Source organism: Spermophilus citellus (genome assembly GCF_964194105.1).
Source record: "Spermophilus citellus genome assembly, chromosome: 11".
NCBI lineage: Eukaryota > Metazoa > Chordata > Mammalia > Rodentia > Sciuridae > Spermophilus > Spermophilus citellus.
In genome coordinates, this window is record NC_138192.1 from 101,002,221 (window position 1) to 101,028,952 (window position 26,732).

General features: G+C 36.3%; 1 pseudogene across 1 annotated transcript; it reads right to left on the reverse strand.

The window, feature by feature from the left end:
* Window positions 1-7,801: 7,801 nt before the first annotated feature.
* On the reverse strand, window positions 7,802-8,253 carry LOC308630670 (cytochrome c, somatic-like; annotated as a pseudogene). The gene has a single exon. The product of its transcript is annotated as a cytochrome c, somatic-like (transcript).
* Window positions 8,254-26,732: the final 18,479 nt, after the last annotated feature.

Genomic DNA, 26,732 nt, shown 5'->3' on the forward strand with positions numbered 1-26,732 from the left:
GGACAAGGCTTATACTGTGCCCCTATTCAAATTGCCAGGGCCTTTAACCCTGAGCCAGGATCACCACAGAGAGACTGAAAGTATCACCAGGAAAAATCATTTCTTCCAAAAAAGGTTGACACCCTGGAAAGCCAGATCCCCACTGCCCGCCTGGGGACTGCCTACTGCAGTATTGACAGTGTGAAGTGTTTACTCCATGTCTGTAATCCTGGAATCCCAAGGGGCAGGACAGAAGATAAGAGAGCCAAGAGTTTTCCCATAACAGTTTCAGGGAGAACATAGAGTATAGCCAGGGGCTGGCAGGAATCCTGGTTATCTTAGGACACAAAAATCTACATTTTTAAAAGCATAATTATTTTACAATTTTTTGTATTTTCTTTGTTGATTTCCTTTCCTTTTTCCCTTTGTTGTTTTCCATGGTTGTGCTTTTTAAAATGAAATTTCTTCTGGAAATGACTACCTCTCAGCCATGCTGAAAAGAAATATGGAAAAGGGATGTTTTTGTTTCCCACTCGGATCTAAATTTTAAAGGTGGAGAAGCAACAAGTCACAAGGCTGCAATAGGGGCCGGTGAGAAACAGTGAGAATTTAGGAAAGAGTCTGGATGATAGGAAGCAGCTGTTCCATCTGGCCCCAGGATCCCTTTGCAGCCTCTTCTCCCAGAGGATGTGGGTTTGTTTGATTTCCAGAGGGGCTCCCTCTACTTCTGGAAACACCACAGACTTTTGGTGAGTCATTTATACAAGGACAGAGATTGACGTAAACCTGAAGGGTAGGAAGAGCTCTAGTTGACTCCAGTGGTTCCCAACCCTCCCCAGTCCATCATCCATGAAGTTACCTAAGAGCTAAGTCTTAAAAAAAAAAATTTCCATCTGCCCAGAATAAAATCTCCCATTCACCTTTTGTTCTCATCTGTCCTGCATCTAGCTAAACTGCTTGTTTTTTGTTGTTTGTTTGCTTTTTTAAAATCCTTCTTCCTAACCTCCATAATATAGGCACATACATTCTAGTGAGTACACACACACACACACACACACACACACACACACACACAGGCATGCATATCTATGCTGGCTTTCCTTGTCTGGAGTGCCCTCTCCCTCACTCAGGATGGCAAATCTTTCTCATCCCTTAAAGTTCAGGAAGCTCCTGGATCTTATTCTGGCTGACTCAAATGCATTCTGGGATCCTCTCATATCTGAAATGCATTACTGCTATTGCACTTGACAACTTGCACCATAATAATTTGGTTGTAAGTATTTTCTGAACCAGACCACAAGCCATAGTCTCCTTGGATCTAAAACTGTCTGACTCCTGTTGGTATCTGCATTTGACAATTCCAGGTGCTCAATGAATGTCTAAAGAATGAGTGAATCCTGAGAATCCTGTGATGTGGTGTCTGTGTAGCCCTGTGCTAATCATCTGCAAAAGAGGAAATAACATTTGCATGGGGGAACTTTGTACTCAGACAAACAAAGGTAAGAAATATATTGATTATTTAAGTGTGGCTTCGTTTGGAGTCTCCAGGTTGAGAGCTTTGAGCTCATTGATCTTATGTTTATTTACACATGGCAAAATCTGGTTTCCTGTTTCAAGAGAAAATATTTTTTCACAAAGCTTTATTAAAATGTTCAAACAGTCTCACAGACATCACATCGCTCTCACAACACAACTCTTTATAGTGTAAACAAATCAGAAATGCAAGGATTAAATTCCCCTTCAAGCATATGTGGGCTTAAAAAGAAAGAGCAACCATGCTTGACAGCTCTGAGCTGTATCAAACCTCTGTTTAGATGGAAACCCAGGACCCCAGTCAACCAGAGATGCATCTGGAGCCCACCACGCTGGCTGACTGCAGGGAACCTGAGAAAGAGAAAGGAGATGGGGTGGGGGACCAGGATGAGCCAGGACAACCTTTCAAGCCAAATACTTTCTTCTTTACAATAAGAGAAAAAAGCTTGTATAGATGCCATTAGCATACCAGCTGGGCTGGACACACATTCTTATTTTTCAAACAAATTGGCCCAAAAGACCAGACTCTCTGGTTGCCAGTATGTAATTCCCAACAGCATGGAAAAGAATAAGCAGTTTTGGGGGTTGTTTTATTTTTAAATAAATGATAGTTTCTTCTGAATTCTAAAGTCAGACAAAGGAGGAAGAAAACTACACATGCTTTTTCTCAGAAATGCAACAGCATGAACATATCAAGGTGACTGGCTCTCCCCATTACAATGTTGTTTTACAGTTTTCCCTAAAGTGAACAATTGGGAAGCAAACAATTGGAAAATTAGGAGATGACTTTTCTTGTGATTCTCGCTTTCCAAGGATCTAGACTGTTCTTGCTTATGTGTACAATAGACCCACTAACAAAGAAATTTTTGAAAGCACAGCACATATGCTCCTCTCTATGTTCTGAAAACCACATGGGATTTTTCAACTTTTTAGCTTACTTTCAGAAGCTGAAGCTGTCATTAAGTAAAGGGAAAAGGCTGCTTTCAAGCATGAATCATTTTTCACAGACTTCATTAAAATAAAATAAACTTCTTTGCTAGTTAGTGAAAGGCAGTGGGGGAGGGGAGGGAAGAAATTTTAACTTTCCCTTCTGTGCTGAAGATAAGGAAAGATGGTTCCATGCCTGCCATTTGAAATAGGTGGAAGACCACATATCCATTCTAAAGATAAATAAAAGGAAGCATAAGGATGTCACTGGAGATAGACCAGCCCAGAGACTCGAAATGAATCAGCCACAGAAGTGTGAACAGAATGCAGGTTTTTTGATTCCAAGGCTAGTGCTTGGTCCCTTAGGTTTAGGGATGCTTTCAAATTCAGGCCAGGTGTAAGAGGTTTCCTAATTTATGCATGACACATTCCAGAAAATATTACCAAATTTGAAGGTGCAAAAAAATCAGACTGGCAGATTTAAGGGAGTTTCTCTTCCCAGATAACTGAAATATATCACAGTATCAATTTCTAATTATAACTTTTCTTCCCCTTACCCCTGAAGGTTTGATGATATGTTTGAAATATTTCGTGACTCCTTTTTAAATTTTGAAATATTTTGACCCATCAAAAATAATAACATAAAACATCTGCATATCTATCATCCATCTTGAAAAATAAGATATTTGAAATTGAGTGGGAAGACTTCTATATATTTCTCTCTGCCACACCCAGGACCACTCTCCAGAAACTGATGTTTATCTTTTGTATTTATTTAACAGATATAGGTTCTCTGGCAGGTTCACTAAGTGCTTTACAAACACTTCACAAATATTAACTCATTTTCAGTCCTTATAACAACCCAATGGGTTGGATACTACAATTATCCTTATTCAGCAAATGGCAAAATTATAACACAGAGAAGTTAAATAACAGGAATCTGGAGCTCCAGTCTGTGCTACTGACTACCATGCTATGCTAATTCATTCTGCCTTTCTGTCTATCAATCATCTATCTGTCATCTACCCAGACCCAAACAAATCAAGCTATTTCAGCTACAGCATCATGCCACCATCATGCAATACACATCCGTTTGTCATTGTTTTTTTTTTCCAGTAATATAATTATGAGATCTGCAGGTAACTGTAGCTCATTTGCATTGCTGGTTATTACAAAGTGTGAATATATAGAATTAATTGTTTTAATATCAGGGGACACATATGTGCTTCAAGAATTATTTTTCTATCACTAACAGGGTTCCTGTGCATGCATACATTTTTTAAAAAATTATTTATTTTAATTATGTATATATGACAGCAGAATGCATTTTGATTCATTGTATATAATTGCATCACATCTTTTCATTTCTCTGATTGTATACATTGCACCATATGTGCATTCATACATGTACCTAGGGTAATAATGTCCATCACATTCCACCATCTTTCCTGCCCCCATACCCCTTCGCCTTTCCTCTCTCCCCTTTGCCCAATCAAAGTTCCTCCATTTTCTCCATGCCCTCCCCCATTATGTATCAGCGTCCACTTATCAGAGAGAACATTTGGCCTTTGGTTTTGGGGGATTGGCTTACTTTGCTTAGCATGATATTCTCCAACTCCATCTATTTACCTGCAAATGCAATCATTTCATTCTTTTTTAATGTTGAGTACTATTCCATTGCGTATATATACCACAGTTTCTTTATGCATTCATCTATTGAAGTCCATCTAGGTTGCCACATTTTTTTTCCTTAAGGGTAATGCTAGGTATAGAATTGTGGAATCAAAGGGCATGCTTATATTCAAGTACAGCACACACCACCAAATTATTCTCCAAAGAGGTTATACTAATCCACACTCCTCCAGCAGATAAATTCATATTTTTCCACATTATCTCCCCAGACTGGGTATTGTTAGAATTTTAAAATTTTCTTGCCATCTTATTTTAATTGGCATTTCCTTGATTACCAGTTAGGTAGAAAAGCCTTTTAAGTAGGCTCTTCTGAGCATTGCCTATTCATCCTGTTTGCCACTTTTCTCTTGAGCTGCCTTTTCCTCATTAATCCATAGTTGTTTTTGGTGTTCTTTGTGTATTTTGCCTAGTAACCCATATCTATTATACTTGTTTAAAAAATTTGCTCCTAACATGTTCTTATCATGAACATAATGGTTCTGGGTACAAAGACAACTCAAAAAGGCTGATAAATACCTTAAAATTAAATTTCTGGGTAATAAAACAGGTTTATATTTAGATTTATGAGAAACTTTCAGACAGATTTCCAAACTGGTTATAATATTTTAAGCTATCACCAAAAGGGAATGAGAATTCTAGTTACTCTACATTCTTGTAAACATTTGGCAATGGTCAGTCTTTTTAATATTAGCCATTCTAGCAGATATACAGTGATAACCCATGATAATTGTAATTTGATTTTGCTTCATGATTTGTGATATTGAGCATTTTTTACATGATTTTTGGCCACTCATGTATCTTTCCCATGAAATTCCTCTTCAGGTCTTTTACTCATTTTAAAAAATTATGTTGCTTAGCTGGGTGCAGTGTCCCACACCTATAATCCCGGCAACTCAGGAAGCTGAGGCAAGAGGATCACAATTTCAAACCCAGCCTTGGCAATTTAGCAAAGCTATCTCAAAATTTTTTTAAAAAAAGAAATATATATTTATTTATTTATAAATATGTATTACATATATATTATATAAACATTTACATATTAAATATATTTAATTATACATGTGTGTATATATAAAACTATATATATATATTTATATTTATATATATATATAAAACTAGGAATGAAAGTGGCAAATTGTCCCTGGACTCTATTCCCAGTACAAATAATAAAAAGGATGCCTTTTTATTAATAAGTTGTAGGAGTTTTAGTTATCTGTATATTCTACATACAAATCCTTTGTAAGATATATGTATCAGGAATCTTCTTTGCTAGTATGTACCTTACTAATTCATTTTGAAAACATCTCTTAAAGGGTAGAATGCTTCAGTTACTCCATATTATCAATCCTTTTTTGTTTAATTGATTTCTAAGGGTTTTGTTAAAGAAATCTTTACCTATTTCAAAGTTGCACATATAATCTCTTAAGTATTCTAGAAATTTTATCATTTATGATTTATTTCAAATTAACTTTTGTGTATGATGTGAAGTATTAGCATTATTTTCATATATCCAGTTATCCCTTTAATATTTCTTTCTTAAAGGTGTTAAAGTGCTTTGGCACCTTGTCAAAGTCATGTGAGTGTGAGTTGACTTCTGGTCTCCACCTGATTCCATTAATCAGTCTGTCTGTTCTTTTGGTAATACCACACTGTCATAATTACTGGAATTTACATTAAGACTTGAAATAAGATAATTTAAATCTTCCACATTTGTTTTTCTTTTCCAAGATTATTTTGGCTTTTCCAGGTCCTTTGCATTTCCATGTGAATTTTAGAGTTCATTTGCAATTTCTACAAAAATCCTGCTGAGATTTTGATTGCTATTACATTGACTCTACAGAACAACTTAGACAAAATGCATTAAACCTACAGATGAATTTGGCAAAAAAACAGATATTATAACAATATTGAGTTTTCCAGTGCATGAGCATGATATATTTCTTCATCTATTTAGATCTGTTTCCATTTATCTCAGTAGTGGTTTTTAGTTTTCATTGTAGCAGGCTTGTGCATATTTCATAAAATTTGTTCCTTAGGTATTTTGTATTTCTGATATTTTAGGTTTTGTTTTGTTTTGTTTTGTTTTTGGTACCAGGGATTGAACATGGGGACCACTGAGCCACATCCCCAGCCTATTTTTGTATTTTATTTAGAGACAGGGTCTCTAAATAAATCCTCCTGCCTCAGCCACCTGAGCTGCTGGGATTACAAACATATGCCACCCTGCCTGACTTTTTAAATGTGTTTTTAAATTTTCATTTTTTAATTGCTTGTTGCTAGAATATGGAAAAAATGCTTTTTGTATAGTGTCCATGTATTTTGCATGTGGTAGACAACTTCTAATGATCCCCAAGGATCCCTTCTGATATTCTGACATCCTTGTGTAATATTGCTCCACTCTTGTTTGTGGGCTGGACCTAGTGACTTTCTTTTAACAAACAAAATATGGTAAAGAGATGAGATATTTGCAAATTAGATTATAGAAATATACTGACTTCTACCTTACTAATACTAGCTGCCTTTCTCTTGCTTGCTTGCCAAGGAATTGATGGAAGTGTCTAAAGACAGCATGGGAAAATTTGATATCCCCAACCCGATAACCCATGAGGAACAGAATTCTGCCAACAGCCACATAAGTGACAGTGAAAGTGGGTCTTCTTCTATTGAGCCTTCAGATGAGAATGCAGTCCTGGCTGACACTTCCATAGCAGCATGTAGGACTACTCAAGCCAGAGGAAGTCAGCTGAACTGCACCCAAATTTTGGTTCACAGGAACCATGAGCTAACAAATGTTTGTTGTTTTAACTTGTTAATTTTTGAGGTAATCTTTTGCAACAATAATTAACACCTACCTATATCACAGCCTTGCTAAATTCACTTATTAGTACCAATAATTTTTTATAGACTCTAGGATTTTCTTTTTTTTTCATGATCTGTGATTGTTTTTAATGATCTTAAATCTTATGATAACATATTTTATAAATTTTAACTGATGGGTATATCTCTTTTACCTTAATCTTTCCATCTAATAAGTTGGCAAAAGCACCAATACCAACCACCTAGATGTTCCATAGTATTGTTTCTGAATAGTTGTTTAAAAACAATCCTGAATGATAACTTAGTCTTAGAAAATAAAGAATTAGAAAGTAAAGTCTAACTTGTTATTGTATTATGCTGACTTAAAAGCATCTGAACTTATAGATCAACTATAAAATGTGAAAAGTGTTAAATATTCTTTATTTAATATCATACATAAACCACACTAAAATGCCTTTCCATAAGGAAAGAACAGCATTTTAGATACATGGAATCCTAATTAAATTGGCATGGTCAACAAAAATATAAAGTAGACACTGCTTCCTTATCTTCAACCACTGCCTTTAATAGGCTAATGAACACAAATTGAAACAAATGTGAATCATGCTTGGTTCTGAGAGAGTGAACGGATTTTCCCCATATTTAAACATATTCACATAATCAGTTTTATAAACCTAAATATAAAACCAGTTTTCAGATGTCATTCACCATTTTTGTGAAATACTGAACATTACTAATTAAGTCCAACCATAACTTTAAAAAGGGGAAACAATGATAGAATTTACTGAAGTAGGAATATAACCAAAATATTAATTAACCACAAGTCAGTTTTATTTAAATCAGGATTGTCCAACAAAAATAATTTTGTCAGTCATTCATGATCTGATTTCTGGTGAATCACATCAATTAAATTATGGTGCACATAAAAAAGCCAAGAGACATTTCTGTTTGGTAATAAATAAGGCAGTAGCTATTACTCATTAGTGGCTTTTTTGAGGTAAGCTATCAGGTCTACTCTTTTTCCCTTCTTCTTAATACCAGCGAAGATTATTTTTGTTCCAGGGATGTACTTTTTGGGATTTTCCAAATACTCCATCAGTGTATCCTCTCCCCAGGTGATGCCTCTGTTCTTGTTGGCATTTGTATAAGAGAATCCAGAGCCTGACCTGTCTTCTGCCCAAACAGTCCATGGAGATTTGGCCCGGTCTTGTGGTTGCCTCCCTTTTCCACAGTGTGGCACTGGGCACACTTCTGAACAAAAATCTTCTTGCCTTTCTCAACATGACCCATTTTTAATTTGTTCTTTCGTCGCTAGCTCAAAGATGGTTCAAAGGTGGATCAGAAGCTGGATGTCCCACTGTCTAGCCCAAGGACACTCAGGTCTGCGCCAATGTACCAATGTCAGTGCACTCGCTCCATCTCCCCGCCGCCTAGACTCCAGGATTTTCTACAGACACATTTATGTTGTCTACAAATGAAGGCGAGTTTTTCTGTTTACCTTCCTATTCATATTTCTGTTTGTTTGTTTTGTTTTATTGCATGGAGTAGAAGCAGAAATGTAATGTTGAATAGAAGTGATGGTATTGATTATCTTTCCTTGTTCTCCTTCTCTAGAGAAATGTGTTCAACCTTTCATTGGTAAGCACAATATTAGCTGTAGTTCTTCATAGATATCTTCCATCATAATGAGAAATTCTTTTCTGATCCCAATTTTCTGAGAGCTGTTTTTTTTTTAATTCAGAAATAGAATTTCTTCTCTATACTATTGACATAATTATATTAATTTATGTTTTACCTTAATTTATTTTAGAATGTTAAACCAACCATGAATTCCTGGTATGAATTAAATGTGGTCATGAAGTAGCATCCTTTTCTCATATTGCAGGATTAAATTTGTTAATGTTTTCATGGGATATTTGCATTAATATTCATGAGCAACATAGTGTTTTGCTTTTGATGTTTTTTTCTGGTTTTGGAGCAAGGGTTATACTGGTCTCATAGGTGAGTTATATTATACAAATTATATACTGTAAATTATATACATAATTATAAATTATATCTTATATAATGTAAAATTCTTATTTCTGTGCTAATGTTTCATAAACTTTAATGGTAAAGGAATCTGAGCCTAGTGTTAATTTGTTTTTAATTTATTAAGCAAATTTGAAATTTTCACTATGTTTTTAATTCAAATTAAATCTAATGGATATAGGAGTACTTGGATTTTCTATTTCACCTGGTATTCATTTCAATAATTTTTGTCTTTCAAGGAATTTTCCATTTCATATAAATTGTCAAATTCATTGCATATATTTTTCTTAATATTCTTATTACTATTTTAATGTTCATAGGATCTATAATAATTATTATTCACTTATTCCCAATATTGGCAATTTGTTGTGGGTTTTATTTTCAGTCTTGTTGGAGTTTTCCCATTTTATTATTCTTTCAAAGAACCAAATTTTTTATTTCATTGATTTTCTTCTATCATCTGTCAGCTTCTTATTTTATTTCTGCTCTCTTTTTTATTAATTTTGGGTTTAATTTGCCTCTACTTTTTCAAGATTTTTAAGTTAGTAACTCAGACAATTATTTTTAAAGATGCCTTTTTCAAATACAAGCAGAGCTAAGCCAGGCACAGTGACACATGCCTGTCCCCAGACTTGGGGATTGGGAGATCAAGGCAAAGAGGATCACAAATTAGAGGTTAGTTTGGGTAACTTAATGAGATTTTGTCTCAAAAAATAAAAGAGGTGGGGATATAGCTCAATGGTAGAGTATCCCCGGGTTCAATCCCCAGTGCCAAAACAAAAAACAAAACAAAACAAAAAAACATGAGCTACATATTTCTCTCAACACATTGCTGTAACTACAACTGACAAACTTTGTTTTGAGTTTCTTACCATTCAGTTCAAAATATTGTTCTACTTTTTCTTTTTCACAGTTTTCCTGCCCCAATATATCTCTTTTCTCCTTTTGATATTGTCCTCTTTATTTATTATTTTTGAGGTGCTGTTTATTATTTCTGCAAGCTTTTTCCGTTTTTCTTTTTTGAACTTCAGTTTGGTATACATTCTATTGCCCCTTTTCAAGTTCACTGATTTTTTTCAACAGTGTCTAATTTGTTAATGCTATCCAATCAATACTCTGTTTTGGATACTGTATTGTTTTAGCTCTGTAATTTCTATCAAATCCTTTCGTATAGTTTCCCTTTCTTCATTATGATGTCTTTTGTTCCTTCAATATATTTATGTTTTCTTCAACTCCTTGAAAGTATTTATAAAGTTTTTATCTACTACTTCCATCATCCCTTTGGTTTCTGGGTCTGTTTCTGTTAACTGATTTGCCTCTTGAATAAGAATGCCATCATCCTGGGTTTTTTCCCCCCTTTGTTTAGCAATTTCATTAAACACTGGACATTGTGAATGTTACATTGTTGATGTTAAGAATTTTACTGTCTTTCTTTAGTGGTGGGAGGCATTTAGTTACTTATAAGTCTACTTGATGTTTTTGAGGATTGCCTTTAAGCTTTGTTAGGATGGGTCTGGTATAGCCTTTGTGTTAAGGCCAGCTGAGTCCCTTTTGGGGGGTCCCTATAAGTGTCCAGAGCGTTCAGTGATGTCTCTCCATTTTGGTTGATTTGAACTCAAATGACTCCTAACCCATGTGAGCTCCACTAATTGTTCTGCTTGCTAGTAGTTCCACCAGTACTTCCCTGATCATTCTTTTTTCACTCAGGCTTATAGAATCTCACTCTGCATATGCATAGCTTACTATTTTACCCTAGACTCAAAGAATCCCCTGTGTAGTATCCAGGCCTATTCTGTAGCTCCCTCCTCTGGTGTTCTGCTCTGTAAATTTCAACCAGCTCAGGGACCCTGAACTTGAATCTCTCTCCCTGATTCAGCAGGACTGCTGTGCTCTTTCTGAGCCTGCTGTCCCTGTGCAGATCTAGAAAGTGCCTCCAAGCAAATGACTATGGGGCTCTCCTTATTTTAGTTTCATCTCTCAGGTATCATAGTCAAGTGTTACTTTCACCCAACATCTGAAAACAGTAATGAATGTATTTTGCTTAGATTTATGGTTATTTGTAATGAAAGAGGTAATTATTCCACTATAGCCCAAGAGTTTTTAGTTTTTAATCATAAATGTATTTTAAATTTTATTGAATGCATTATTTCACCTATTAAGATTATCTTGTGGCTTTTTTCAATTTGTTATGGTGGTGAATTACTTTAATAACTTTCATAATGATAAAATGTCCTCATATGCTTGAGATAAACCCAACATGATGAGAAATTTTTTAAAAAATACTAAATTTGTTTTGCCAATGTTTAGTTCAGAGTGTGTGTACCTTTTTTCAAGAACAAGATCAATTATGTACTTTCTCATACTATCTTTGGTTTTGGTAACCAGGATATGCTAATCTTTTAAAAGATACAGGGATATGTTTGTTTCTAATGATGCTGTAACAATTTACTGCAAATTTAGTGACTTGAAACAACATGAATTTATTATCTTGAAGTTCTGGAATGAGTCTCACTGGCTACAATTAAGGTATTACCAGGGCCACACTGCTCACTCCAGAGGCTCTGGGAGACAGTTGTTGTTTTTGTTTGTTTTGATCATCTGTCTTCTAGAGACTGCCTGCATTCTTTGGCTCATGGTCCCTTCTAGCCAGAATAATATCACTCAGAGATTTCCAGTGGTCCCATCTTCTTCCTTCACTCTGACTGTCCTATCTTACTCCCTCATTTATAAAGACACGTGTGATTACATAGAACCCAGATCATGAGCAATCTGTGTCATTATCGTAGACCAAACATGTTTTTATTTTCTACAATGTTAGAGTTTATTGAATAACAATAAATTCACAGGCTACACCACTTTCATCACTGAATACTTGTGGGTCACTTGGTAGTGAAAAGCTGGGCAATCACAAGTTCTTTTATTCCAGGATTGAACTCTCATAATACTCAAGTCACACATCATACTTCATATATATATGAATGTGCATATATATACCACAGAAATTCTAAGAAAGGGTTAAATGGCTTCAGAGTTACAGGATGCTGAGTCAAGAGCATAGGCAGAAAGAGAGATGAATGCAAACTCAAAGTAACTGTAGGTGTCAGAAAAGGATTTGAGTGAACCAGTTCAGCAGAGTTGTCAAAGCAGTTTCAGTTTCAATTTCAGAATGTCAGATTGGAGTGGGCCATGCATGTCATCACAGGCAGAAGAAACTGTGCTCTGCTGAAGCCCAATGGGACAGGAAATCAAAGGTTCATCATCATGACATGTTTCCTGGGCAAGGCTCTTAATGAGTGACCAACTGACCAGGTGAGGATACTTCTAGTGAAGGGATTGCTTCATTGAGTGCTCTAGTGTGTTCAATAATCTCATGGGCCTGATTTTTCCTATTTGAGTTTGATATATTCATGCATCCATGTGCTTCTGATTAATTTGATAAATCCACAGGTGGTCATTTTTATTAACATGATTAACTTATCAATTCATGCCTTATGGTTATACTAGGCAAATGGTGGTTGTCTACTTGTACAAACAAGGTATGGGATCGTTTTACTTCAGCACTTAAACTCAAATGGAATAGCTTATGGCAAACTATTGGATTACAAAATGGAGTAACTCAGGTTTAGGCACAGCCAGAAAACTGCTGTTCTATACATCATGAAGTAAGTCAGATTAAAAAAAAAAAAAGAAAGAAAGAAAGTATAAGGTAAATATCTTTATAAGATAAGGTCAAAGCCTAATCCACTTAGATAATCCAGGATAATTATCCAGGATAGCATCCCTGTCTCCAGATCATATAATCACATCTGCAAAGTCCCTTTGCTAAAACAAATATTCACAGGGTCTATAGATTAGGACATGGATATCTTTGGGGGGCTATTATTCTACTATCACAAGAAGGGAAGATGTCCCCCAGTTGGCTTCTTTTTTGGAAGATCTTACATATGGCTAGAATTAAAAACTTCTTGAATATCTGATCAAAAAGTTGCCTATAAAATTATATGGGGCATTTTTGTAGGTAGATTATTTTTAATGTAGCAAAAGTATGTGTGAATGTGTATGTGTATATAAAATAACCATAGAAATATTGAGAATATAATTATTACTTTGCAGTATTTTTTACCATAGGATATATTTATATGCCTTATACTATCAAAATATAGTGCTTTAAATATCATCAAATAATTCTAGTTGACCAAGTGGAGATATAGTTGATTTCTTTTGCATTTCAGGATTTCTTTTATCATTTTGATTTATTTTACCTTATCATTATGTAAAACATTCACATGATTCTGATATTAAAACTATAATAACAAGGTTTATTCAGAAAAGACTGATTTCCAGACCTGTTCACTAATCCTCTTTCCTGCCTCACCATGTGAGTATTTATGGGCCTTGGGTTTGTTATTCCATTTTTAATTTTTCATATAAGGAAGAATGTGTGTATGCATGTATGTATATTAGTTCTTAATTATATTTCTATAAACATCAAAGAATATCTTGTTAACCTTTTGCATTGTTGCTATATGATAGATGAGAAATGCTAGTTGATATGTCTTTAACTGGCATTTTTAAAAATATTTTCTTAGTTGTAAATGGACAGAATATCTTTATTTATTTTTATGTGGTGCTGAGGATCGAACCCAGTGCCTCACACATGTAAAGCAAGCGCTCTACCACTAAGCTACAGCCCCAGCCCCTAATTTGCATTTTTTTTAATTAATAGGGGACAGATGAGCATGAATGGTGGGAACATGAAATTAAGGGAATAATTCTACTAAATGGGCCCACTGTGCTGACCCCCACATACTTTCTTTCTTTTTTATTTTTAATTAGTTGTTGATGGACTTTTATTTTTATTTATTTGTATGTGGTGCTCAGAATCGAACTAAGTGCAAGTGCGCTACCACTGAGCCACAACCCCAGCGCCCCACCCCACCCCCACAGACATTCACCTTTGAAAAACATTGTACCTGCAGCTCTGTCTGACTTGAGTGGACAGGATATGCCACGTTTCTCAGCAAACTACCTGTTGTCTGAAGCCTGAAATAATTCTGATAAAAGGGGAGATTTTTTGTGACCTTTACACAGAGGAGATTCCAGAATTCAGGGAGATAAGGATAATATTCCCTAACCATAAAATCTATAAGAACAAGTTCCAATTAAAACTGTCAGCATGGACCAAAGTGACCTAGATTGGTCATGGCAATGGGGACTCATAAGTCTGATGTCATCCTGCTATCAGTCAAGAGATGGACCTGGGAAGGAAACTTCTGAAAGTTTCCTGGAACTTCTGGAAACTTCTCTGGAACCCAGTAATTAAACTGGAATCCAGGAGAGGCATGCTATCCCTCTTCTCTGAGAGGACCCACTTTCTTCATTGAGAGTGTCCCCTTTCACTTTTTCTACCCCTTCAGTAAATCCATGCCTGTTACTGAGTGACTTGTCTGAAATTACCCTGACTTGATCACAAGAATTGAGGTTTGAAAGAGTGTGTGGGGGAGTGTCTTTGTGTTGCCTCAGTTTCCCAGCCCTATAACAATATCATAAGCAGCGCTGAGCGTCTTTCCCTGTGTTTAAGGGCATTTGCAGTTATTTTTGTGAACTATTTATCCAATATTAGATGAAAGTATATTTTCTATAGATCTATTGGTATATTTCCTTTGGTTTTAAATATTAGATATCAGCCAATTTTATGATATAGATAATTAATATTTCCCCAAATTTGACACTTTGACTATGATGTGATGTAAGTTTTAAATGTTTTTTGATTAATTATTTTATTTTTCTCTTCCAAGAGTATTTTTAATTTTTATCTATGGATATTAAAAATCTATTGATATTTTCCCTTATTGACTCTGGTTTTCAAATCACATTTAGAAAAGGTTTTCTTCATCCCCAAATTATTAAAACTATGCCTCTTGTTTAAAATTCAATCATCTCTTATTACAACACTTCTTATTTAAAATTCCATTTTTCTTCTCTGATTTTGGGTGTTTCCGCTATTATATACTGAATTCCCAATATATTTGAATCTATCATTGAATTTTTCTACCTATTCATTCATGTGTCTATCTTCTCATAAGTTGATACCACATAATTTTAAGTATGGATCATTACAACCTAATGTAATGTTGCACATTTATTATTTAGTAGTAATATTCCTCCCTACACCATTGCTTTTCTTTCTAACCTTTTTCTGGCTATTCTTTTTCATTCTTCCAAATGTATAATCAACTAGAAATTGAAAAAAAAACTCCAGGAAAAATAATACTCATGGTATTGGTATTTTTATTTGAACTGTATCCAATTTATAAACTCAATGAAGAAAAATTTATATCTTAGGATGTTAAATCTTCCTATCTGAAATGTGGTATGTTTTTCTATGTATATCTATGTTATTGTCTCTAAGAAATGTTTTATGGTGTTCCTTATGTATGGGTTTAGACATTTCTTACTATCTAGGTTTATGGTTTACTTTGTTTTGTTGTTGTAAATTGGAGTCTCTCTCACATTTTATTCTCTAAATGGTTATTATTTTTATATACCAATTTATGTATGTTGGTTTTATAATTTATTACTTTATATATTTTCTTACTACTGTAATGTTTTTTCATTGAGTCCTCTGAGTTTTTAGAGAGATAATCATGCCATCAACAAATACAGTTTTATTCCAGTCTTCCCAATTTATGCCATTAATTGCTTTGCTTATCTAATTGTATCATTTGTACCTGTTCTTTAATTTTATTATTTTCTTTCACCTATGAATACAGAGTTAAATTAGTTGTCCAATGAATTTCCAAATAAGGTTATAGATTTTGATTAAAAATATCCATATTTATCCCCAATTATACTAGATAGAATAGAGGCTTGTTCATATTAGTAGTATCCACACTTTCATTTCTTCTTTCTTTTTATATTAATAAAGTAATAAGTGCAAAAGTGATAAACTATTTCAGCAATACCATAGTCTCTACTAAATAGACAAGGAGGGTAAATGTAGCTAAAATGCTAGTATTGGACAGCAAATAGTATCCTCATGAGGTAGTACCTTATGTGATCTTGTTGGCAAAGGTAGAATCAAATAGGAAAGGACTTAAAAAGAGTATTAAGAACAATGCAGGTAAGCGCAAGTGGTTCAAGAGTTAGACTTTCCCAAAGCTGAAGACTTGCTACATCTTTTACACTTGAGAGATTTCCAAGACAGATATTCTTCTGTATTTCTGTTATCCAGATATAAACATTAATGCTTTAAAATACATTTTCCTATTTTAAAAATATAATGTTTTACAAGGGTACATACACATGCTTATACATTTGTCAAACTCACAGAATGTATACCACCAAGAGTGAATCCTAATGCAAACAATGGATTTAGGGTGATAATGATGTGTCAATGTAGGCTCATCTGTTGTAACAAATGGATCACTGCTGTGAAGGATGTTGATCATGGGGGACACTGTGGCTGTGAGGGGCAGGAGATAAATGGGGACTCTGTACTTCCTGTTCATTTTGCTGTGAATGTAAAGTTGCTCTAAAAACAAAGTCTACTAAATTAAATATATATACATATACACAAATATTTGTATATATGCAATCTATCATTTTCATTTAAATAATACTATATATCATAGTATCCTATTTTTTTATTTTTTCACTTAAGTTTTAAAATCTTTTATATTGAAATTGAATGCCCTTACAACAAAGTCCATGACTATTTCCTAATAAAAATCACAGAAGTAAAATAATTGTTCCAAAGAAATGAACATTTTAAAAGTCTTTTTGATACTTATCATCATCTTTCTTCGGGGTATAATAACTATTTGTTGATTGAATGAAAACTGGCATCTTTTTGTCAGGAGGGAGTGAGTAAAGTAAGTCAGGGCAGCTGGTTTTCACTGGTGAGGGCTCCTGATAATTGAGATTTTTTTTTCCCATCTATACTCTACCACCTATCGCTCCAAGAAGTAGGGCCCCTCTCCAATGAGAGAATCTCAAGTGTTAGGCAGTTGTTGAAATGCTTGTGTTATGTCATTTCTTCCTGAAGCCCACTGCCTTACAGGACTGATCCTCTGACAGAGACTATATGAAGACAAAGGCAAGTCAAATTAGCAGGGTCTCAGGTATCTGCAAATCTTCACAATGCAGGAGAAGGAGCTAGGTTTTAGGCAGGGTTGTGCCTAGCTGCTTGTCTCTGGCTCTTTCACTCTCTGATTCTCAGTGATATCATCTGTTCCAATCATCTTGTAAGAACAAAATGAAAATATGTCCAGTACTCTGCACAATGTCACATGGTAAAGCTTCACTAAATGCCCCGTAAGATGGCTTAAATAAGCATGATGCTTTTTTTTCATGGTAAACTATTGTAGTTTCCTACAAATAAAACCCCTACTTAGGAACATCCTGTCCACAGAAATGACAATAGAAGCCTTATCAATACCCTCCCCCATCTCTGCCATCAAATCTCTCATCTTTGCTTCTTTGGGAACCTCCTCCCTGGCCCAACCAGAACTCCCCATGGGACCCAGACACAACCACTCTTTGTACCTTCTGCCAGCTAGTGTTGCCAGAGTCCCCATCTCCCCCAGAACAGCTGCAGACCCAAGGCCTCTAAAAGTTACCAACTCTAGAAGCCCTTAACTCTGGGTGTCTGGGCCTTCCCAGTTAGAAGTTGGACCAATTTCTCACAGTCCCTTATCTGCAAATGGTGTGGAGGGGAATCTCACTGTTCTTGGAGTTATTTTGTGACAAATTGAGGTAGTAGGAAGAAATCTTGACTGGGAACTCAGGATAGTTGGTTTCTAGATCTCATTCTGCCAATCCAGCTGTGGCCTGCAACCTAGTCTTTTCACCACTCTGTGCTTTAGTTTCTGGATATGTAAAAAGAAACTGGACTAAATAATTCCCTGGTTAAGCATTTGCCATGTACCAGTCCCTATGTTATTTTTGTTATACTGGATGAGGGGGAAATAGTGGCACATGTACAGTCAGTCCCCACCCAGGCCTTTGTAGGGTTGCAGGAATACTAGTGCATCAAGCCCCCTAGTCCTTGCAGTGATCTGGCTAAGCTTCAATGAATAGATCTGGACTAGCCTGGGTGCTTTTTCTAATGCTGTTTTGCCTCGGAGAACAAGATTAGATTAAGATTAGATGTCTTAACATCTCAAAAAGATTTTTCAAATAAAATGCTTTAAAAAAATCACACTAAATAGAACATGTGTATATAGTTGGTATTAAAAAAAAAAAACAGCAAATCAAGTCTTTGCCGTGTTTGGGTATTTTCTCAGCTACCCTCACTTCTGGTCTTTTCTCCTGTTCACTTCCATTCTCAATAGTGTCATCTCAGTCACTCAGCCATTCTTACCTCCTGACAACAGCAATCATCCTCCCTACAGGTCCATCTGCTCCTCATGTATGATCAATCATCAACATTTAGTAGTCTTTATTCAAAAATGCAACTAAACCTGTCCCTTCCTTCCAAGTATCACTACTATCCCTCCAGGCAGGCAGCCCATCTCCCAAGTCTGCCAGACCAGCAGCCCCTTAAGTCCTCCTGTCACCTTCCAGCTGGCCTGTGAGGGTTGTCTCAGGCACATAACATGGGACAGTAAGAACCAGGTCAGGAGCAAGGAAGGTTTCCAGAGACTGAAGCCCTAGGAACTTCCTTAAGTATAAAGGAAGATCACTGAATCAGCAAGAAGTCTGCGGGGTCAGTGATGCTAGTGTCTTTATTGCTTTAACCAACAACAAGGAGAGCTGTCAAGGATCTTTGGGACTATAAGAGATCCATTCCAGGTGGAGAGAGAGGTGTGTGTTGGAAGGGTCTGACATCAGAAGTCAGTGAGTTCTTTGTATACTCTGGATATTAGGGCTCTATCTGAAGTGTGTGGGATAAAGATTTGTTCCCAGGATGTAGGCTCCCTGTTTATCTCTCTTATTATTTCTTTTGTTGAGAGAAAACTTTTTAGTTTGAGTAAGTCCCATTTGTTGATTCTGGTTGTTAACTCTTGCGCTATGGGTGTCCTATTGAGGAATTTGGAGCCTGACCCCACAGTATGTAGATCATAGCCGACTTTTTCTTCTGTCAGACGCCGTGTCTCTGATTTAATATCGAGCTCCTTGATCCATTTTGAGTTAACTTTTATGCATGGTGAGAGAAAGGGATTCGGTTTCATTTTGATGCAAGTGGATTTCCAGTTTTCCCAGCACTATTTGTTGAAGATGCTATGCTTCCTCCATTGCATGCTTTTAGCCCCTTTATCAAATATAAGATAGTTGTAGTTTTGCGGATTGGTTACTGTGTCTTCTATTCTGTACCATTGGTCCACTCGCCTGTTTTGGTACCAGTACCATGCTGTTTTTGTTACTATTGCTCTGTAGTATAGTTTGAAGGCTGGTATCCCTATACCGCCTGATTCACACTTCCTGCTTAGCATTGTTTTTGCTATTCTGGGTCTTTTATTATGAATTTATTATGAATTTCCTGATTGTTTTATCTATTTCTACAAGAAATGCTGTTGGGATTTTGATTGGGATAGCATTGAACTTATAGAGAACTTTTGGTAATATCGCCATTTTGATGATGTTAGTTCTGCCTATCCATGAACAGGGTATATTTTTCCATCTTCTGAGGTCTTCTTCTATGTCTCTTTTTAGGGTTCTGTAGTTTTCATTGTATAGGTCTTTCACCTCTTTTGTTAGGTTGATTCCCAGGTATTTTATTTTTTGGGGGGATATTATGAATGGAGTAGTTGTCCTCATTTCCGTTTCAGAGGATTTGTCGCTGATATACAGGAATGCATTTGATTTATGCGTGTTGATTTTATATCCCGCCACTTTGCTGAATTCATTTATTAACTCTAATAGTTTCTTTGTAGACCCTTTTGGGTCTGTTAGGTATAGAATCATATCGTCTGCAAATAGTGATAATTTAAGTTCTTCTTTTCCTATTTTTATGCCTTTAATTTCTTTCGTCTGTCTAATTGCTCTGGCCAGTGTTTCGAGGACTATGTTGAACAGAAGTGGTGAGAGAGGGCATCCCTGTCTTGTACCAGATCTTATAACCCAATCAACAAATGGGCCAAGGACCTGAACAGACACTTCTCAGAGGAGGACATACAATCAATCAACAAGTACATGAAAAAATGCTCAACATCGCTAGCAGTCAGAGAAATGCAAATCAAAACCACCCTAAGATACCATCTCACTCCAATAAGATTGGCAGCCATTAAGAAGTCCAACAACAACAAGTGCTGGCGTGGATGCGGGGAAATGGGTACACTTGTTCATTGTTGGTGGGACTGCAAAATGGTGCAGCCAATTTGGAAAGCAGTATGGAGATTTCTTGGAAAGCTGGGAATGGAACCACCATTTGACCCAGCTATTCCCCTTCTCGGTCTATTCCCTAAAGACCTAACAAGAGCATGCTACAGGGACACTGCTACATCGATGTTCATAGCAGCACAATTCACGATAGCAAGATTGTGGAACCAACCTAGAAGCCCTTCAATAGATGAATGGATTAAAAAATATGGCATTTATACACAATGGAGTATTACTCTGCATTAAGAAATGACAAAATCATAGAATTTGGAGGGAAATGGATGGCATTAGAGCAGATTATGCTAAGTGAAGCTAGCCAATCCTTAAAAAACAAATGCCAAATGTCTTCTTTGATATAAGGCGAGTAACCAAGGACAGGGTAGAGACAAAGAGCTGGAGAAGAAGATTAACATTAAACAGGGATGATAGGCGGGAGGGAAAGGGAGAGTTAAGGGAAATTGCATGGAATTGGAAGGTGAGCCTCAGGGTTATACACAATTACATATAAGAGGAAAGGAGGAGTAGGAGAAAAATTATATAAGTGGAAGAAACGATTTATAGTAGAGGGGATGGAGAGAGAGAAGGGGAGGGGAGGAGAGGGGAGGGGGGGCAGTGGAGAATGGGATAGACAGCAGAATACATCAGTCACTAGAAAGGCAATTTGTAAATCAATGGAAATGTAACTGATGTGACACAGCAATCTGTATACGGGGTAAAAATGGGAGTTCATAACCCACTTGAATCAATCTGTGAAATATGGTATATTAAGAACTATGTAATGTTTTGAACAACCAACAATAAAATAATTAAAAAAAAAAAAAGAAGTCAGTGAGGCTCTGTTAAGCTGTGTTCAGCTCTGGGACAAGGAGAGGCTCTGGGAACAGGCTCTGGGAAAGGATCAGAGTGCTTTGTTTTTCCTCAGATTCTAAACTCAAGAGGCCCAGCCTTCTTTCATTTTTTTTTTTGTCTTGAACTCAGCATGATTCCTTATTGCATTTTTCCTCTGCCTCCTGCTGAGAGTGACCTTGAAAGAGTTTGTTATCAAAAGAACCTGGCTGAGCTGCTTAGGGACAAACCACCAGGAGCCCTTTGCCTCTCAGCTAGAACCACTGTGGTTCTTTTGGGCTGTTCTCAGTGGAGGATGAATCCCCAAACCATTTTGGGGCAACTGCAGCTTCCTAGCAGACAGCCTAGCACACAGAAAATGTGTTGAATTAAATTACCAAAACAAGGCAGGCAGAAGGATTACATTAAAACCCCCCTAGAGCAACCGGTGGGCTTCCAGGGAACAGCAATCAGCCTCAGTCTGATAATCAGAAAAGAAGATAAGATGATGAGGGGACCTGGAAGTCCCCCAAACAGTCATAAATAAGCCTTTCAGATTCAAAAGTGGACCTTTGCAGACACCTCTTGAGTACAGAGTTTCACAAGTGACAAGCACACAGCACAGTGCAGCCATTCTCCATTACCTACACACAGTGTCAAATGCAGGCATGTGTCTTTCCTACTGAGCCCAAGTGTAGTTTCAGAATCCTTCTCAACAAAGTGCTCCAGGAAGGGCTCCAATTGGAAGGCTGGTGCAGAGGTCAAACTCACCTGCCACCCTTGGTGTAATACATCCCTATCTTTTCAAAAAGAGAAAGCAGAGAAGCAGTTTGCTGCGTTTTCTATGCCACAGAGTTACTTTGGCAAAAGAGCTAGAAGGACAACTCAGATCCTTTGATTCCTAATCCAGCGCTTTTTCTAGTAAGCTACCTCTCAACCTTGAGATGACCATTTTCAATAATATCATCTTGGGAATTTAGGAATCTTCCTAGCCTGATGACTCATATGGTGCCTTATGAAGGGCCACATAGCATCCACCCTAAACAGAAGGCATGCAGACCCCAAAAGTTTCCCAATTCATGGATGGTCTTAAGTTATCACTGAAGCTGAGATAAAACTTTGTCATAATTGTTAGTCCCTGCTTCCTGTCTTTGCCTCTCAGTTTCTCTAGAGGAGCCTAGCAATGAAACCTAAATGACCATTATCAATGGCAAATGCCTCAAAGAGATAAATACTGAAGCAAAGCAGTAATATTTTTTGGCATTTTATGATTGATTTCTGTTGTCTTGAGCTTTTAGTTCTGTAATAAAAGCTTCTTTTGTATGTGTTTTGCTCTCTCTGATTGTTCACCTTCTCATAAGGGAAAAAAATCTTAATAAATCTTTTGTCTGTTTTGAACTCCATAGATTAAATTTTTACCATGCTAATATACTATATTGCTGAAAGAAGATAATTACGTGATGAAATTAAGACATTCTGCAATTATATCTTGTAATATCATTAATTTCCAGCTGCACACAAATTATATCTACCTCAAGAACAATAGTCATTTCCTTTGTTTCTCTCACAAAAGCAGGTAATAACAATCTTTCTCCTGCAATTATTTTAGACAAATTTTCCAATTTGTTATCTTAGACCTCTCAGAGCAGTAATGATACATTATTTCAAGTTTCAAGTTTTACTTTTATCACTGTATTGCTAATGATCTTTTAGATTGAAATTGATATTTTCTTTTTTAAAAAAGCATTGACACTCATTGTCACGTCTCTCCAGTTTCTTCATAATCTTAGGGAAAAAATCATTAATGGTAATGAATGAATGGACTTATTAGAAAAAAAACATATGCCATAGATGACTTGTCCCTGTCTATGCTGACACAAAAACTATTTCATACAAGACACAAATAGACAAAATTAATGACATGGAACAAGATAGCTTAAAGAGGCATACCTGTGAGCAGCTTATAAAATTATTCCAACCTTTAATAGAATCTGGTATTCATAACAAATCAACAAATATTATTGCACATTCATTCCATGAAAAACATTATTTCGGGGAGAACAAGTGTCTCTGGATCCTTTAAGAGCCCGGAGTTTAACTGGGGAGAGAAGAGTGAAAGAATCAATATGGAAGAATGAGTGAGTAATGATAGAAAGCAAAAATTGCAATAGCAATATAAAACTAATGATCAAGTGAAGAATAACCAAAGATATCCTATGACCTCAGAGAGAAAGGAGAACATGGGACTTGGGAAGTCTGTGATAGTTTCTGGGCAGGAAAGGCAAAGTGAATATAAAAGACCCCATAGCCAAAGCTGAATTTGGTAAGTAGACTTTCTCCATGATTCCATGTCTCATCCTTTTTTGTTTCTGTTTTCTCTTTGCCACAGCACTAACTGTCATGGACTCAATTACTATACCTCCTAGGCTAACTCTGAAATCTGAGTCTCCAGCAAGTCCATTAAGATAGCCATAATTAAAAAAATATATATATGAGAAACAACACTTGTGGAGGCAAGGACGTACAGAAATGAGTACATTGCTGATGGGAATGTAAAATTATGTAAACGAATGTAAATGATGCAGTTTCTGTGGAAAACGATTTGATAGTTCCTCAAAAAGTTACACAAAGGATTTGCCATACAATCCAGCAATTCTGTTCCTTGCTATATACCCAAAAGAATGAAAAGAAAAAAAAAGATATTGTGTCCACCTAAAAATAAAAAACAAATATTAAAAAAAAAAGAATGAAAAGAAACGCTGTCCTTGTTTCTCCTGTCCCTCAAAATCAGGGCTCAACCCTCATGAGGTTGGTGTACATGTCTAACCTTTGACTTGTACACTAATGTGAAATTCAGCAATTTAAATAGTTTTCTGTGACTGATCCCAAAGATCCCTGAAATTCCCCCTTCCTTAATTCCTTGAGGATATAGTATACAGGAGAATTCACCTCCACTTTTTTTTTCTTTTTTCTTTTTAGTGGTACTAGGGATTGAACCCAGGTCCTTGCACATTGTTAGGCTAATCACACATCCCTAGACCTTTTTCTAAATTTGATTTTGAGACAGTGTCTTGCTAAGTTTTCCAGGCTGGGCTGGGCATGGTAGCACATGCCTGTAATCCCAGGGGCTCAGGAGGCTGAGGCAGGAGGATCATGAGTTCAAAAGCCAGTCTCAGCAAGGAGCTAAGCAACTCAGTGAGACCCTGTCTCAAAATAAAATACAAAATAGGGCTGGGAATGTGGCTCAGTGGCGAAGTGCCCCTGAGTTCAATCCCCAGTACCAAAAAAAAAAAAAAAAGGTTTTCCAGGCTGGCCTTGAACTTGCCTCAGCCTCCTAAGTAGCTGGAATTGCAACCGTGTGCCACCATACCTGGCCCATCTCCACTTTTTGTCCATAGCACCACTTAGTCTAGTACCCAATATTTAACTGGCACACAGAATATGTGTTTTAAGAAGAAGGATGGAAAAAATATTCAAAACCAACCCAAGTAAAAAACTTTTTGACCTAAGTAAAAACAGACCTAATGGAAGAAATTCCTCTTATTTCTCATAATAATTTAAGTCAGGTTGCTTAGTAACCATCTTCCTTAAAATGGTACATTTATATAAAAAATGGTGTTTTTATAAGAAGCTGTGGATTTCCAAGTCAGGTTTTATAACCTCATGCAGACCCATATGTCTTTTTTTCCGGGCCAAATTCCAATTGGCTTGCAGAGGAATATGCACACTGAAACTGAGAAGTTGGAGGGCTGGGTTGATGAGGAGGATGTCAGTGTAGCAGTGATATCAAAAGGGGGTCTTAAAATGAAAAAAGATCTTGACCTCTGTGTTCACTTTCTTGGAGAAAATCTACTGGGTGATATTGGCAAGGGCTGTCACACAATGACTACATGGGGTGGTATTTTTGTTAAAGTGTATTATGAGGTGTCCAAGAAAGGAAGAAAGGAACTCGATTATTTGGATTTGATATAATAACTCTAAAACTCTGAACAGAATGTAACCTAGCAGTTGCAATCATCTTTTCATTTTTTTTTTCATTTAATACAATCCAGATATACATTCTTCACTCTATATTATGATTATGTTATTACTTAATATTTTATTATGCTACATTTGTATGGTACTTATCACTTTTGTCTGACCATCTCCAAGAATAGTGGCACCTTGAATCAAGAATGAAACACTATAATGATTTTTTTAAAAAAAAATACTTATATCAAGTTTTTTAGTACCATCAGGGCAAAAAGTATATCTCATTATGTTGTTTTTGGCTTGTGGCTTCTTTCTTTGCTTGCTGTAGGACAGAGGCAGAAGCTGGAAAAGCAAACACTTCATCTCAAACATTCTAAATCAGGGAACTCAAAAAGTCAAGTAGGCAGTGCTCAATTGGAGTAATTAGTAGAATAGTCCATCTAATGTCAAGGTACCAGCAGGTAACCAAAGGCACATCTTGATTATTACACTATTTAAATGCACTCATAGGATAAAGTTCTACTACAACTAAAGAGCCCCTGGCATTCTCTAGGCATGTTTCTCCCTAAGAGTCTTGTTCAGTCATTTTCCCTGGGGTTAAGGTAGCTGGACAACATCTCTTTGGAATCAAATGTGAAATTCAAGAAGACCATAAAGCAATATGATTAAGGAGCTCAGCTGTGCTTGAACTGGTCAGTTGATAATTTAGAAAACTTTTTCTTTCTGCTTGAAATCCCCCTAATTGTGTGACAATGATGGATATGTCACCAAATCTGACAGGCAGCATTCTGTCATCCATCCCTGATCCTGATATTCACTGAGGTGCTTTTTCACTTGTGTCCTCACAACTGTGTGTGCAGGGTTAGTTAACCAGTTAGCCCCTGCTCAGAGGAGCTTAGGATGACCCTTCCCCAAAGCCATTGGACCTCATGTGGCAAGCCAGCAGTGGACCCCAGAGATGAACAAGAACATTTGATGACTCAGTGACCAGGAAGCCACTTCTAAGAACTACCTGAACCAGAGCTCACAGCCCCGCCCTTCAGACAAGTGCTTTTTAGAACAAACACTGTCTGTTCAGAATGGAAAACCAGATATTTTGAGCGACTTTGAGTCTTAACAATTTATTGCTCCTATTCAATACAGCTTATATAGCACACACAGACATTATAAGTTTGCCATACCTCACTGAGTTCCTTTGCATGTACCTTACATTATTTCAGTTTAAAAACCATTTTCCCTTTAATTGGCAACAAACTACTTCTATAGAGATGAAAGAGATATATTGAGGAGATGACGCTGGCAATCTCATCTCACCTAGCTTGGTGATCATAGTCATGTCAACTTCTTTGGACCTTTAATTTCTTAGTTGTAAAATGATATATCACATGATTGCTAATTTTGTCTTAGCTGGAAATTCAGTATGAATAGAGTTAAAATCTCTAGCATAGGGCCATAATGTGATATAGAAACTACCCAGTTAGTTTTATTTTTTTCAATTCAACAATTTACAGTACATTTTTTTTAACAGCACATTTTCATTTCCATTGAAACTCAGTTCCTCTTTGAATGTAAACATTTGTGTATCTTATGGGTCATTTAAGTTGTGACATTTGGCAAATTTCACATTTCACCCC